Source organism: Myotis brandtii, unplaced genomic scaffold (genome assembly GCF_000412655.1).
Source record: "Myotis brandtii unplaced genomic scaffold, ASM41265v1 scaffold931, whole genome shotgun sequence".
Taxonomy (NCBI): Eukaryota; Metazoa; Chordata; class Mammalia; order Chiroptera; family Vespertilionidae; genus Myotis; species Myotis brandtii.
Window position 1 is genome coordinate 1,810,994 of NW_005371843.1, and position 16,658 is coordinate 1,827,651.

A 16,658-nucleotide genomic window follows, 5' to 3' on the forward strand; every position below is an offset into this window, starting at 1 on the left:
TAGTCACTGCTGTGTTCTTGGAAATGTAGCTTTGGCTATGCCATGTCCTCATGTCAACATTCCTGGCAATGCTACACTGCCTAAAGAAAAAACTTCACAACTCCCACATCGGACACTTAAGTCCTCCTCTTCTAGATCCAATTGAAGACATACTTTTCAGGTTAAATATATGGTGATGGAAGATTTGACTCTGGGTGCTGGGCATACAATGCAACATACAGATGATGTATCATAGAATTGTACACTTGAAACCTATGTAATTTTATTAACTAATGTCAGCCTAATAAATTTAATAAAAGTTAAAATACATAGAAACCCCCCGCAAAAACTTAAAAAAAAAAATACAAAAAGTAGGCAAAAAAAAAAGTTTGTTCTATTATTACATTTCCCCACAGATAGTTAACCATAGTTGACTTTGGGAGTAGATGAAGAAGTGAAGGGTAGGGTAGATGGGAAAGCTTACCCAAGAATTTACATTATGCATTATTTATTACGTGGTTTTTTTTGTCTCACTTGATTTCTACAGAATGTGTTGCTTTCATATTAAGTTTAAAAGTTGTTTCTTTTCATTTCCCCAGAACATTATAACCATATGCACTATCCCCAATCTCTGAACACACAATGATGACTTTCCATGTCTGTACCCTAAATTAGGCAAAACTCTCCCCTCAAAATAATCCCACACACACACAAAAACTAGCAATATGCAAAATCAAAACAAAATGTCTTTTACTTCCTTATGTTTAATTTTTATAAGGCCAAATAAAGATAGGCAAAAAGTTATATATAATAATTATAATGGCTATAAATATATTCAAGAAAATAAAAATTTAGAAATAAAACTATGCTCAAAAGTATGCAGAGTGGGTGTTATAAACCCTATGTTCTAGCCTTGACTCTACTATTAATTAATGACCTTCAGCAGGTCACTTACTCTCTTTCAACTTCAGATGACTCTTCTGTAAAAGGAAGGAATGATGATTTTTTAGGATTCTTCCTGCTATAAAATGCTAAAATCCTAAACTGATTTGATATTGTGTGGAATCTCAAATCTCAACAAACTGTTCCAGTCATCTGATTTTTTTTTATAACTTTCACTTTAAAAACAACAGTGAAATTAGTTGATTTCTGTCACACCCCTTCATTGCTATTTTCCTGTTAGCCTGTGATCCTTAAGGAAAAAAAAAGATTCCAACTTGTGATTATTTAAATTTATAATTTTGATGTTGTTTTCATATCAAGGTTCTAGTCACTGAACCTAACATGATTGTATTGCACAGTCAATATCGTCTTGGTATTTTACCATCAACGTGTTTCCATAACTCTGATGGAACCTTAATGCAAAGTTCTCCATTTCCTGCATCAGGATCCACAGCACTCACCGCAGCTGCATAAGCATTGGAAAAATAATTGAGATTTCTCCTGGGGGTAAAAAAAAAGAAAGGAATTTTAACAATACGCCATATAGTTCACCAAGCATTTTCTTAAATATTTGATAGCATTTGTTTGTAAGCATTATATAGTCTTACATAATTCATAAGAACGCTTTTTAGCCATGTAATTATTACTCTACTCACCAAGACAAAAACTACTGAACTACAAATTCAGTGACACATATAGTCCACTCACCAATGCTATATGATTATGATTATCACATTATCCAATAATTTTGGAATGCCAAAGCCAATACACTTTCCTGATATAAATGTAGAGAATACCAGTATATGTAGAATTTAAGAAATAATTATTCTTTATCAATCTGGTAAAAATTTGAATAGATTAAACAGGCCTTATAATCTGACAGGTATTGAAGTGATTAAAACATATGAGAGAGCCCAGCTGGTTTGGGTCAGTGGATAGAGCATTGGCCTGGGGACTGAAGGGTCCTGGATTCAATTCCGGTCAAGGGCACAATATTTTTTAAAAAATCAAACCACCTGATGGTCTTGATACACAAAACCTGAGGATGGGAATCAATTCCTCAAAATGTAATACTGCTCCTCATCACTCCCCAGTGGATGACAATGTAAGCTTAATGAGTAAGGAGAACTCTGGGCTGGTTCACTGTTATATCCCCTATATGCCAGGGGTACTTGATAAATTTATTTGTCCAACAGTTACTTGATTTTACCTCCCATTGGATGAAAACAATACACAGAAGTCTTGTGGAAATATGAAAACATTGTTCTCATCTGATTTTCTAATTTTAATCCATAAAAAAACAACTTACATGTACACATATTACACTTCCTCCCTGAAATCACTTAAAGGAATATGGAAGAAATAGAAAAAAGACAGACAATGAATGGCAAGAGCAAGAAAACAAAATGATAGAGCAACACCATGAGCCATATTCTCCCTGTCACCTTTATGTCTCTCACCTGCTATTAGATGAATGCACAAGGTAAAGTTAGTGACATTTTCACTAGTGTGGTAAATTTTTAATCTACAAAATGATTACAAGGAAAAGCCATTAAAGAAAACATTCAGTTATACATTCTTAACTTGACAGAGGCCATTCTTCCCCCATCTTCACTTCTCTACTAACTAGGAAAGATGCAGTATTAACTATGCTTTTAACAAGTACATAACTTAAAGCTCTGGAATTAAACAGACTGCTCAATAATTTTAATAATTTCTATTAGATAAATATATAAAATAAAAGGTGTAAAAACTCCAGGATCACAATAAAAACTCGGTTCTCACATACTACCCATTCTTAGAATTATCAGACAGTAAAAGTAACCTTCTTCTTTGGTATGCAACTCTATAAATGTTTTTTTAAAATATGTTTTTATTAATTTTAGAGAGAGAAAGGGAGAGAGAGATAGAAACATTAATGCATCAACACTGATCGGCTACCTCTTGCACCCCCGCAACCTGGGCATGTGCCCTGACCAGGAATTGAACTGTGGACCTCTTGATGCATAGGACTATGTTCAACCAACTGAGCTACACTCGCCGGGCTACAACTCTATAAATTTTAACACATGTGTAACTATCACCACAATCAGGATAGAGAACAGCTTCATCATCCCAAAAGGTCTCTTGTGCTATGCCTTGTGTAAAAAAAATGGAACAACAGCCCAGCCAGCGTGGCTCAGTGATTAAGGGTCGACCTATGAACCAGGTGGTCAGGGTTTGATTCCTGGTCAGGGCACATGCCCGGGTTGTGGGCTTGATCCCCAGTGTGGGGTATGCAGGAAGAAGCCAATCAATGATTCTCTCTTATCAGTGATGTTTTTCTCTCTCCCTCTCCCTTCCTCTCTGAAATCAATACAAATATTTATATATTTTTTTAAGTTTCTTTTTTTTTTAATGAAACAACAGAATGTAACCTCTTGAGGCTGGCTTGTCCCACTATGTTTCTGAAATTCGAGAAAAGTGTTACATGTATCACCACTGTTGCTTTTTACATTGAATAGTATTCCACTGCATAGATTGTGCCACAGATTCTTTATTCATTCACCCACTGATAGGCATCTGGGTTGTTTCCAGCTTGTGGTTATCACAAATAAAGCTGTTATTAACAAATGAGTATCAGTTTCTTTGTGACTTTAATTTTCATTTCAGGAGTACAAATAAGCCAATCATGATTCTCTCTTATCAGTGATGTTTTTCTCTCTCCCTCTCCCTTCCTCTCTGAAATCAATACAAATATTTATATATTTTTTTAAGTTTCTTTTTTTTTTAATGAAACAACAGAATGTAACCTCTTGAGGCTGGCTTGTCCCACTATGTTTCTGAAATTCGAGAAAAGTGTTACATGTATCACCACTGTTGCTTTTTACATTGAATAGTATTCCACTGCATAGATTGTGCCACAGATTCTTTATTCATTCACCCACTGATAGGCATCTGGGTTGTTTCCAGCTTGTGGTTATCACAAATAAAGCTGTTATTAACAAATGAGTATCAGTTTCTTTGTGACTTTAATTTTCATTTCAGGAGTACAAATACCCAGGAGTGGGGCTCGAGTGATATGGTAAATATACGTTAAGTTTATAAGAATCTGCCGAACTGTGTTCCTCTGTGTTCCTCTGAGCAGAATATGAAACTGCCAGTTGCTCCTCATCTTTGCCAGCACTTACTTAATGTAACATCTAATTTTAAAGACTACTTAATACATCTATAGATTACAATTTATTTTCAATAAAATTTCAAAAATAAGAAATTTGAAAGACAGTTAAGGAACTTGTAATTTCCCCATTATCTGTGAAATGCAAAATTAAAAAATAATTGTTACACAAAATGCCAAATTTAAACATCACATATTAGGCTGCTCAGTTTCTTTATGGGAAATTATTCTCTTAATGTCCTCATTTCTTCAGAAAAGGTAAAGTGATCCAAATAAAATGGTGAGTCATTAGAAATGAAATCTAATAGGAAGTCAGTTATAAGAAATACTTTTCTCATGGTTTGGATTTCAGTGTTTGCTTTCATAATAAGAATCAAATGTTTTCTTTCATAATAACCTCATAAAAGCCAAAAACTACAAGGCAAGATTATAATAAATGTTTTCAATTTTCAGAATAATGACTACAAAATATTAATGTGCTCTTGCCCTATAACCAGCCCACCCTACCCCACCAACTCCCAGTCCTCGTCAAAGAAATAAAGCTAAAAGATGAGTAATGCTGTAGGGGATACTGAAAAACTGGAAAATTAAGGTGATGGAATCCTATATAATAAAGAGCTAATATGCTAATTAGATTGAACAGCAGAATGACCATCCAGACGACCTTCCGGATGATCTTCCGGACGAAGCCAGGGCTGTGAGGGCCCAGGCAGCCGGGGCTGCGAGAGTGGAGCCCCTTGCATGAATTTTGTGCATTAGGCCTCTAGTCTATTATAATCACTCACATTATATTAAAATAACCCGTTAATTCTTTGTCAAATAAAGAACGTGTGCTTCTTAAAACTATAGGTGCAGTCCTGGCTGGTTTGCTCAGAGGTTAGAGCATTGGCCCACAGACCAAAGAGTCTCAGGTTCGATTCCTGGTCAAGGGCATGTACCTGGGTTGCAGGCTCGATCCCCAGGTCTGGTTGGGGTTTGTGTGGGAGGCAACCAATCAATGTGTCTCTCTCACATCCATGTTTCTCTCTCTCTCTCTCTCTCTCTCTCTCTCTCTCTCTCTCTCCCTCCCCCACCCCTCCTTCTCTTTTACTCTCTCTAAAAACCAATGGAAAAAATATCCTCAGGTGAGGATTAATAACATAAACTATAGGTGCAGATTTTGCAAGCCTTAAGATTCGATTATTTTTCTCTTTTTTTAAAATATTTCATGGAAGCACAATTTACATCAGGAAAGTATATATACTCTAAGTATATAGCTCGATGAACTTTCACAAAACCAAAGCCAGTATACAGAACAAGAACAGAACTTTGCCAGCCTCTAGAAGCCGTCTTGTGCCCTCTGATAATCACTAGCCAAGCCCCACTTCCCACCGCCAAGGAAAACTCATTATTATGACATCTACTGTGCTAGATTAACAGCTTAATATACATTCTCTTGTATCTGACTTCTTTTACTTGATGTTAAGTTTGAGAGATCCACCCATATTATTACATTTAGTTATTGGTCATTCATTCTTATTACCGTTTGGAATTCCAATAGTGTGAGAATACACCAGAATCTACTATTCTACCACTGATACATCTTTAAGTAATTTCCAGTGTTGACTATTATAAATGTTGCTGTGAACGTTGCTGTGTGAATTTGTTGGTGAACACATGAACATGCTTCTATTGGGTGTATACCTAGGAGTGAGACTGTCAATCATAGAGTATGCATATATTCAAACTCAATTTACTTTTCTACTAGCAGTGTTTGAGAATTTTAATTACTCTACATCTGTGTCAACATTCAAATTTTTTCCTTGCCTTTAGTTTTGACAGTTTACATACAGGGGGGAAAAAATGCCAGCCAACAGAAATTGATTACTGAAACTTTGAAAAGTTGAGACTTTTCAAGCAAAATAAAAAAGGTCTTCTCAAAGTGGCAATGCCTATCTAGGGAAGGAAAAGAAACACAGATGAAGGAAAGAAGTCAGCTACTGTAGGCTATCTATCTACAGAAACAGGTTATCTGACACAAAGTCTACATTTATTTTATTCTAAGAAGAAATACAGAAAAAGCAGAAAAAAAAAAAAGAAAGAAAGAAAAGAAAAAGAACACACCAAAGAGTCCTACCACCTATGGAGGCAAACTATAATCTATCTATAATACATAAGGTTCAAACACAAAATATATTTGAAGAAACTTCAAGTGTTGCAATTATTTTATTTTTCTAGCAGACAATAAGCTGGGGGGGGGGGAGAGAAAAAGAGAGAAAAGCCTTAAAGATGTTACATAAGCCATTGGGTTTTTAGTTGCTAGTATGGGTAAGTTAACATTCAGTTGGTTAAAATAGGCAGAAATGCCTTTTAGTCTCTATGTTTCCCTTTCTTACAATCCTCCTATAGTTCAAAGGTGCTGAATCTCAACCAAGGTAAGTAAGCACATTCTTTCCATTAAAAATAGGAGGGCCTGGCATCTCAACTTTAAAACAAATAAGAAAATGTGACGAAGTAGTATATTACTTCTTTGAATGTTAGGACATTCTTGTATGTATTAAAGATCACATTTACCACCAATAATTTTAAATATAATTTTCAATTTCAAAACTGTCATACATTTTTTTTGTTTCAACTATAGTGAAAATTTTATTGGCTTATTGAAAAAAGTAAGTTATTTCAGAAACAGGAAAGATAACAGAAGTATCTAAGGATATGCTAATTACCTTAACTATCTGCCTTTCTCAAAGTTCCCTTCAAAAATGTCACCCATGGAAATATTTTTCATATCTAATTGCAAAAAAAAAAAAAAAAGCAGCAATATTTCTTCTGGATAACTGGTATGTTTCTGTCTTGTATCTTATGAATCTTACAAGTAATAAATAATAGTGTTTACAAGTCATAGTGCTTCCCTCTCTGGGATGATAATCCTTTGTTTGAGGAATTGTGCAGTAACTTAATAATGTATACATACCATCCTATATTTTTTTATCCTACAACCAAAAAAAAAAGTCTACAGGCTAATTTCATTAGGAACTTAAAAAAAACTATTGTCTAATAAAATTCTAAAAGGAATCTGAAATCTCTTATGAACAGTCAGAGAACAGACATCAGCAAAAATAATTAATGTCATCTTTCTTAAAAGGTATTCAAGCCCTAGCCAGTTTGGCTCAGTGGATAGAGCGTCAGCCTGCGGCCTGAAGGGTCCCAGGTTTGATTCCGGCCAAGGGCACATGCCTGGGTTGCAGGCTCGATCCCCAGTAGGGGGCGTGCAGGAGGCAGCCGATCAATAATTCTCTCTCATCATTAATGTTTGTATCTCTCCCTCTTCCTTCCTCTCTGAAATCAATAAAGACATATATATATATATATATATAAAATTCCAAAAAGGTACTCAAACTCTGGCTGGTATGGCTCAGTTGGTTGGAGCCATCATTCCACGCACTGAAGGGTCATGGGTTGATTCCTGGTCAGGGCACATATCCAGATTGATGTTTCTCTCACATCGACGTTTGTTTCTCTCTCTCCCTCTCTCTAAAAAACATATCCTCAGGTGAGGATTTTTAAAAAAAGCAATCACGATTCTAGAGCTAGGGAGCATCTGAGATCTTGTTTCCCAGGATACAGTTAGTTTGGCTCAAATAAACTCTAATAAAAATTTTTATAAAAAATTCTAGAGCTAGGCAGAAAAACAGATATAGTAAGCAAAGATTTATTAAGTGACCATGACTGAGCTTTGGCTCTTGCTGAAAAGAAAATTTTAGGTATATTCTATCCTCCCCAAATTCCTAACCTTGGAAAAGGTTCTCCTTCATGACTTCCTTCTCTTTACTTATAACACTAAAATTGATGAGGCACCTTCCCTATCACTAGGGGAAATTTTTAAGGGATATCAACACCTCACAATAACCATAGCAAAGTAAAGCTTGCTCCCTCAACATATTTGGGGTTATTGTTCTTGTCACTGTAATGCCACAGGTTATCTTCTTTGAGACCTGACTGGCAGATGGAGAGGCTTCTTAACCCTGTCATCAAACTCAGAGTTCTAGGCTCGACAGGGTAGCACTTTGGCTTCTGGCAAGGCAATGGCTCATCCACTTGCCCTGTTACAGCTGCCTTTTCCATTCATTAGTTTCCATATATAGTTACTACTCCAAAGGCAGATGGCTTTTTTCTGGGGAAAAGAGGATGCAGATGATTTTGTAGTAAGTCCTTTTATGTCAGTTCTACAAGTATGGCTGTAAAAGCAATGTAATTTCAACAACCGATCACCGTTATGAAATGGGAAGGCACAGGAGCAATTCAGAGATTCCCTGAATTTTCCCAGCACCATTTTCTCTTCTCTTCTCTGAGTTAGAAAGATTCTAAACCAGTGATTACTTGGATCATAAGTATCTAGAGATAAACTTCCTTTCTCAACCCTCCCAATCCCTTTAGATCAGTGGTTCCCAACATGGGGCACACGCCCGAATTTGATTTTTAAGGGGGGCAATTCAAGAATGAGTTATTAACAGTGAATTTTAAGCTTTTCTTGTGGTTCTAGGGGCCTCATATACAGTATATAAATATATATTGTGACATATTTATGCATTTCAGTTCTCTATTATATGTTTTGAAACTTTACTTGCTATTTTTTCGTATCACTTCACATTATTTTTTAAAAATAATTTCTTAGTGATTTCTTCCTCAGTACTTCAACTGTCCTTTCATTCTTTTATTTTTCTTTTTCATGGATGCCATGTTCTTTGGAAGCTTATTTAGACCAAGTTAATGGCCTTTTAGGCTTCCTCCACGTGAATAGTTTACTTTTTGAATAATAAGAATTGTATGTCACAGGGGAAGCCATCAGGATTTTAGAGATGCTTAGGCGGGGCATGGCCAAAAAAGGTTGGGAATCACTGCTTTAGATGGTGATCCTCAAGCTTTAATTTGTATCAGAATCACCTGACAGGCTATAAAAACACAAACTGCAGGACCCCACCCCTAGTTTTCAGTCAGTAGTTCTGGGGTAATGCTTGGGAATTTGCATTTCTAACAAATTCCCAGTTGATGTTGATGCTGCTTGTCTGGGAATCCTACTTTGAGAAACTGCTGCCTTAATGCACTTATTACACATCTAGATGAGTACTTAACAGTTTATAATAAAAAAAATAAGATTTTATAGTTTGGAACATTCTACCCCAAAACATTGAGAATCACAGAAATGATATAAGCCAACACTATCAAAGCTTTGAAAACGAAAGTGCCAGTATTTAAATCAGTACAAATCTTACTGGAACACAATCAAGTAAAATGCTAAGAAGAGCCTTAACAATGATAATCCTATAATTCAAATGCAAAAAAAACTAATCTGTTCCAAAATACTTACTCAACATTACTTATGATCACAACAACTGGAAATTGTACACATGCCAAACAACTAGAAAATAATCATTCAAACTACAGTAGACTAAGCGGAATGTTAACCGACCATAAAAATAATAAAAAATGAAGCCTATCATATTAAACATGGAAAAGTGAAAACAAAATATTTAAATGAAAAAAGCAGAACATAAAAAATTGATCACAACATATGTTTACTGATAAAAATCACAAGTAGCTTCAAGACATGCAATATTTATTTAAGATAAAGAATGAGATATTTCAGACACAGTATTTTATATGATATTCTAAAGTAGTTAAAATAGTTTATAGAATATTTTAAAGTAGTCTCTGGTCTATAGATTGATGACCATCTAACTTATTAAAAATTACATTTAATATTTATGAAGTAAAATATTTTTTAAAACATCAAAAGTAAAAAAAAAAAAAAAATGGCTAAGAAAACTTATTTAAAGTTCTCCAATAGTACTTCTTTAAAACTGTAGACTGAAGAAGGAAAACTTAATAATTTACTATGTTGGGCAAAGCTAGTAAAATTTTTTAAACTGAATGTGCAGAGTGGTAAAAGCAACAGAAATTATAATTAGAAAAAAAGCAAACAAACCTGGGAACCAGAGTCTAATAATAATCTTGGAAAACTAAACTGAAAAAATTAATCAAATCATGTGAAAAAAAGGACTGTTAGAAATAGCAACTTTTATAGTGTATAACTTACTGTTTTGATTCATTGTGACAAACTTCCAATGTCGGATCATTATAAATAAAAGCAGCTTCTAAATCATTGATCCTTACTCGGTATATTCTACACTGCTTGCTGTTCAACTTGATTCTGTTGAAGTTTGCAACTGTGGGAAATATAGTCAGTTCCACAAATCCCTGTAAAGATAAATAATAATAATTTCATTATAATTAAGATTGGTATGTTTTAGAACATATTTCTTTGATTTCACACAGTACACTCCATAATCCCAAATAGCTATATATAGTACATACAAGTGCTCTCCAACTATCTTCATTTCAAACATGTCCTAGTGAAGTGATGGCGAACCTATGACACGCGTGTCAGAGGTGACACGTGAACTCATTTTTTTGGTTGATTTTTCTTCATTAAATGGCATTTAAATATATAAAATAAATATCAAAAATATAAGTCTTTGTTTTACTATGGTTGCAAAGATAAAAAAATTTCTATATGTGACACGGCACCAGAGTTAAGTTAGGGTTTTTCAAAATGCTGACACGCAGAGCTCAAAAGGTTCGCCATCACTGTCCTAGTGACTGAGTGGAAATAAATTATGTATGCTTTATCTTCTGGTGGTTCACATTCACTACCAGTGAATATTAGACCATCTGCTAGGAAAAAAGTAAAAGAACTCACTACTCTCAAATGTAATAATTTCTAATCAGACTGGAACCCAAACAGAGAGGAAGGAAAAAAGAATGACAGAGCAGAAAGAGAATCAAAACCATGTCAGTGAGTGAAAAAACCTTCTCCCCCCTCCCCAAATAGGATAAAAAAAAAACTACATCAATGAAGCTAACAAGTATGAGTCACTACTAATGAGAGATAAATCAGAAATGTGAAGAGGCAAGAGCTACAAGGGATACTCAGAAAAGTAGGGGAAATCTGTTGCTGCCTCTTAGAGCAGCAGATACTTCAAGATGCTGGATGGGTTCCAACCAAGTAGACCCAGAGACCATACACATGTAGTTCTACCATGTTAGCTGTGTGGTGAGCAATCTATCTGAAAAATGTACCTAAGACATGAGAGACAGCTAAATACACTGACTGACCACCACCCTCTTGTGTTCAAATGGGAAAGACGGTCCAATGAAACATGGAATATCTGTCCAGTAATTTAGATATCTTAGGGTTGAACACTGATGTTCTCAAACACAAAATATGGGAGGGCATATAACAGTAACATTTCAGGGGCTGCAAAGTGAAGAGAAAAATCTCAGAGGCTGCAACAGGAATAGCTAAGATGAAATGCAGGCAATAAACATAGAAGGCTAGATTATAACGGCTACTGTTTAATGAGCACTACTATACACCAGATATACTACTTTTCTATGTTTTAATTCCAATAACAACTTTAAAAGATAAGGACTATGTTATACATTTACAGATAACAGTTTAGAAATTATATTAACAAATGGAAAATTAAGATTCAAATCCACTTCTAAATGATTCCAACTGATTTCCATCCATTATGCCATGTCTCAGTGTAAAGCTTTTAAAATACATGCAAGAATTTTTAGATAACATCCAACCCAACTGTTCAAAAACCTAGAGATCCAGTAGCTTTTTTCCCTCCTTCCAAAATAAGAGAAAAGCCATATATCCTTAACTAAACCATCTGGACAGACTTATGAGAAAGCCAATGAGAACAGAAAGAGCAAATGCACAAATAGTGTTGATGAAGTCTCTGTGTTTAAAGGTGTAAACTGTGAGCAATTGTAGGAAAGAAGACTCAAATTCCCTTAATTAGCACATCAGCAATGCACTTACCAATCTACACAAATCAGTTTGGATCAGTTGAAAGACAGCAAGCAGAACCAAGATAATGTCAAAAGTAAACCAGAAAAGATTATGGAAAGTGCTGTCAACAGCTAGCTATATGGGTGAGACATAAGAACAGGATTTGGTTAACAGTCAACTAAACTAAGGTTAACAGTATTTATGCCATACAAGTTATATTATCCTCCCAAATTCCCCAACATTCACTGAAGGTTCAGACTCTCCCTTTCTAACCCATCTCTGCCATCACTCTAAGTTACCTGACTGAAGGTATATCTGATCCATTGAGTAACAGCTTCAAAATTCCTTTACTTCAATTCCTATGATCTTCCCTTCCATTAACGGACAACAATCAAGATCACACTCTTGAAGACACCTCATCACTGCTCAGAATGCCTACAATTTCTATCCTTTTGCCCTTAATACTTCTCTCCTAGTCTTCCTGTTCAGCCACATTAAATTCTCCTGCTCCTCAATCTCCTCCGGTTTCTCACTACAATCCTTTTAGGGCTACTTTCTTCTCCATTCTCCCAAGATCCTTAACTTCAACCCCTCTTCCACCATCTATCAATTATCTTCCCCCTCTGTTACATGTACCTAACATTCCCTCCTGTTTAAGAATTCTTCTACTAGTGGTGATTCTCCGTATATCTTCAGAAATCCTGCTCTAGCCGAACCGGTTTGGCTCAGTGGATAGAGCATCGGCCTGCAGACTCAGGGGTCCCAGGTTCGATTCCGGTCAAGGGCATGTACCTTGGTTGCGGGCACATCCCCACTGGGGGGCGTGCAGGAGGCAGCTGATCGATCTCTCTCATCGATGTTTCTGGCTCTCTATCCCTCTCCCTTCTTCTCTGTAAAAAATTAATAAAATATATTTAAAAAAAAGAAAAGAAATCCTGCTCTATTAATTACCCTCTCCTACAACTGCAATCTCCCCTCGATATAGAATTTTCCCCCCTGCCTACAAACACATTAAAATGTCATATATCTTGCTTTTAAAATCTTGAAATCTATGTCAAGCTCAAATGAATTAATTTTTGCTCTTTTCCTAGAGTTATTATATCTTGTTTCTAAACTGACACTAATCCCTGGATTCCCAGACCATACTCTATTAGTCAGACTAGAAGTCTTTGCAGGTCAAGTATTAAAGTCATGGCTCAAGTCTATCTCAGAGTAGGACTAGTGCTTATTTTCCCAGTCCCAGAACATACAGTACATACTTCAGTACTCAGCAAATCCTCATATTCATTCTCTGACCAAGGAATGAAGATTACAATAGGACTAAAAACACCACTGGACCACTCGTTTCACTTCCCTAAGGTAGTAAATCAAAGCAACTAAACATGCCTGGGGAACTGCAGAGATTAGTGACCAGATATTTGAAAGATGCCTACTACATCTTCATTTAACTCAATTATTTGGCCAGTACAAGTCAAGTGGGTTTTGGAGAATGATAATGAAGTATCACAAACTTGCCAACCATGTTTGCAGATGGAGAATTTTTACTGCAGGAAATCAGCACAGCTTTTGGTAACTAGTGGTGCAGCTAATTATCAAGCAAATGCTCTCCCACCCCCAATTCTTAAAAAAAAAAAAAAAAAAAAAAAAATCAGAGGCAAGTTGCCTCCAAAATAGAAGAAGCCCTTCACGGTCACCTAGCAATTAATGTTAACTCTCCTTCTCAGTCAAGCATACTCCAAAAGTCCCATAATTGCCAGATAGCCCATGGAGAGCTACACTGCTTTTTAACAACATTATGCTAACTGGACCTGGTGAGAAAGGAATAACAAGTTCTCTAAATACCTTAATAAAAAAATACAGATGGCAGAGGGTAAGAGTTAAATCACGTGAAAGTTCAGGGACTTGTCACATCAATGAAGCTTCTAAGGTTCCAGTGGTCTGAGGCATATAAAAATAGACCTAAAGTGAAGAGAAGTTGCTTCATTTTGCACTGCCCACTAAGAAGGGAAAAAAAGAGGCATGAAACTTGGTGGGTTTCTTCAGATTCTGGGCATAATGCTTACTAGATAACCAATAAGGCTTACAGAGGGGTCCAAGGTAAGAAAGGGTTCAAGCAGGCTGTGGTTCAAGCTGCCCTGCCACCTGGGCCTTATGACTCAGCATATCCAATGGTACTGGAAATGTCCATACCAGACAGACATCTAGCTTCCAATAGAATGATGGTGCACATTCCAGGGAGTATGGGCATGACCTCTTCTGCCAACAACTATTTTCCATTTGCAAAGCAACTACTGGTTTACTACTAGACCCTGCAGCAGAGACTGAACACATGACCATGGGACTCCGAAAGACTATGTTACCTGAAATGACTATCATGAACTGAGTACAGTATGAAGCTCTGAAGAATAAAACTGGACATGTGCAGCAGCTTTCCACTTTTAAACGGAAACAACACATCTGGACTAGGCCAAGCAGATTTATAAAGCACAAACAAACTGCATGAATGTGACTCAGAATCTAATGGGACTTGCTCCCACTGCTTCTCCACCTCTCCCTCATTCTACACCTATAGTCTCATGGAGAGTTCCCCGTGTTCAAGCAGAATAGGACAAAGCACAAGTCTGAATTATAAATAATTCTAGCACCACTGAAGTGTGACCCTGAAAGACAATGCAAGAAAATCCTACAGTGGAAAGAACATTGGGGAAAAAAACATCTGGTTGTACATTCTTTGTAGCAGTAGAGATGACCTCAAGTACACGTCTACACTGATCCACAGGCAGTTAGATACTCATGGGTTGGCTGAGTGGTCGGGGACTTGTAAAGCACAAGATTAAAACACTGAAAATTAGAAAATGGTGTGAGAAGTTAAGTATAAGAATACATTTCTTAGACTAGGGATAATAAGAAAATATTCATGTTGTTATCACATAAATGACCATCAGAGGGCACCCACTGCAGAAGGAGCCCTCAAAAATCAACTGGCAAGATCATCTATCCAGTAGATGTCACAGACACTTTCCCTGCCCACCTTGCTCAATATACAAAGCGGTCATGGTGGCAAGAATGGAGGCTGTGCATGGGTCTAATGACATGGTCTTCCTCCCACCAAGGCACTGCTGAGTGCCACCTCCCAGTAGCAGAAGATGACATTAAGCTTCTAATATGGGACTTTCCCAGAAAGGACCAGTCACTTGGTAGAAAAATAACATTAGAGAGTACATATCATACATGGGGGACAGTGATTTGTCCTTACAAGAACAGACACGTATTCTAGATTTTCCTTCCCTAACTACAATATACAATTGACCCTTAAACAACTCAGGGGTTAGGGGCACCAACCATCCACAGTCAAAAATCCATGTATCACTTAAGTCAGCCCTCTGCATCTGCAGATTTCCAGCTGCAGATGAAAAATACAGTTGACCCCTGAACATGCCAGTCCACTTATACACAGAAACCCACATGAGTGGACCCACACAGTTTAAACCTGTGTTTCAATAACCCGTACATACTTCCAATCAAGTGTATAGGGAAGTGTGGCAATGGACTCTTAAAACACACAAAATGTATTGGTTTTGTGCTATGCCCTACCATTCAGAAGCAGCTGGCATGATCAATTACTAAAGGCTCAGTTACAGCACCAACTGAAAGGCCTCTAACAGGATGCTGTCTTAAGCTAGTGGACAATATACAGGGTCACTTCTCCACAGCTCAAACAGAGCTGGGAACCAAGGGGTAAAGTGAGAGTGACTATTTTCACTATTGCACGAAAAAGGGGTTTTTGCTTCCTGTCCTTGTGACCTTGGGTTCAATGTGTTCAGAGGTCCTAGTGATCAAGGGAGAAATGCATCCACCAGGGCACATAGTCATGGTTCCATTAACCTGGAAGCTGAGACTGTCCCTTGACCACTTCAGGCTCCTTATACCACTGAACCAAGAGGCAGAGAAAGAGGTCACTGTACTGGCTGGCATGACTAATCCCAATGATCAAACAGGAATTGAGGTTCTGCTATACAATAGGACAAAAATTACATGTGGAATCCAGGACATTCACCAGATTGCTTCTAAGCTCTCACTTGACCCTCCTAGTCAATGGAAAACTGCAACAGCTCAAACACAGAACAAGCAAGGATGCAAATCCTACAAGAATGAAGGTCTAGATCAGACCAAAAGAAATGCTAGCAAAAGGAAAGGGGGAAATTGAATGGGTGGAGGAATAAGGAAACTGTGTATATCAACTTTCGCCTTGACACCAATGAGAGAAAGCAAGACTGTAGCAATTCAGTTCCACATTCTTTTACCCAGTTTTCTTTCCACGACCTAGATTAGTACAGGAACCTCTTAACTAGACTCCCTAATTCTTGTATCTTCCCTGCCCAATTCATACAACACAACACATCTAAAGTCTCCTTCCATAAGGTACAAGGTAAAGAATGATATGCAAGGAATATTGAAAAAGAAATTCCTTAAATGAGGAAATTGGACCTAATGAATCTTTAAGGATTCTAATAAATCCAAGATTCTATGATTCTTATGAAAATATGACATTTTAAAATCTATACAGCTCACCTTAAGTAAGTTGGAAAGTTCATGCCATACCTCAAAGAAAACCAACTCTTACTACAATTTTGGTCTATTTAATACAGGTTCCCCTGAGAGAGTAAATTAAGTTCTTGGGTTGTCAAGGACTTTCCTAGAATGGGAACATATCCGAAATCTATACATCTAAACTGG

The 16,658-nt window shown here is 36.7% G+C and overlaps 1 protein-coding gene across 5 annotated transcripts in view; it reads right to left on the bottom strand.

The window, feature by feature from the left end:
• TAF2 (TAF2 RNA polymerase II, TATA box binding protein (TBP)-associated factor, 150kDa) overlaps nucleotides 1-16,658 on the bottom strand; it is a 72,815-nt gene that overhangs the window by 55,685 nt on the left and 472 nt on the right. For 3 of the 5 annotated variants that reach the window (XM_014533040.1, XM_014533041.1, XM_014533039.1), the window contains exons 2-3: nucleotides 10,155-10,315; nucleotides 1,304-1,422 (exon numbers count right to left, since the gene is read on the bottom strand). The gene's annotated coding sequence lies outside the window, so the exon portion shown is untranslated. The remainder of the gene's footprint in view (nucleotides 1-1,303; nucleotides 1,423-10,154; nucleotides 10,316-16,658) is intronic. The other 2 variants (XM_014533043.1, XM_014533042.1) reach the window with 2 other exon arrangements.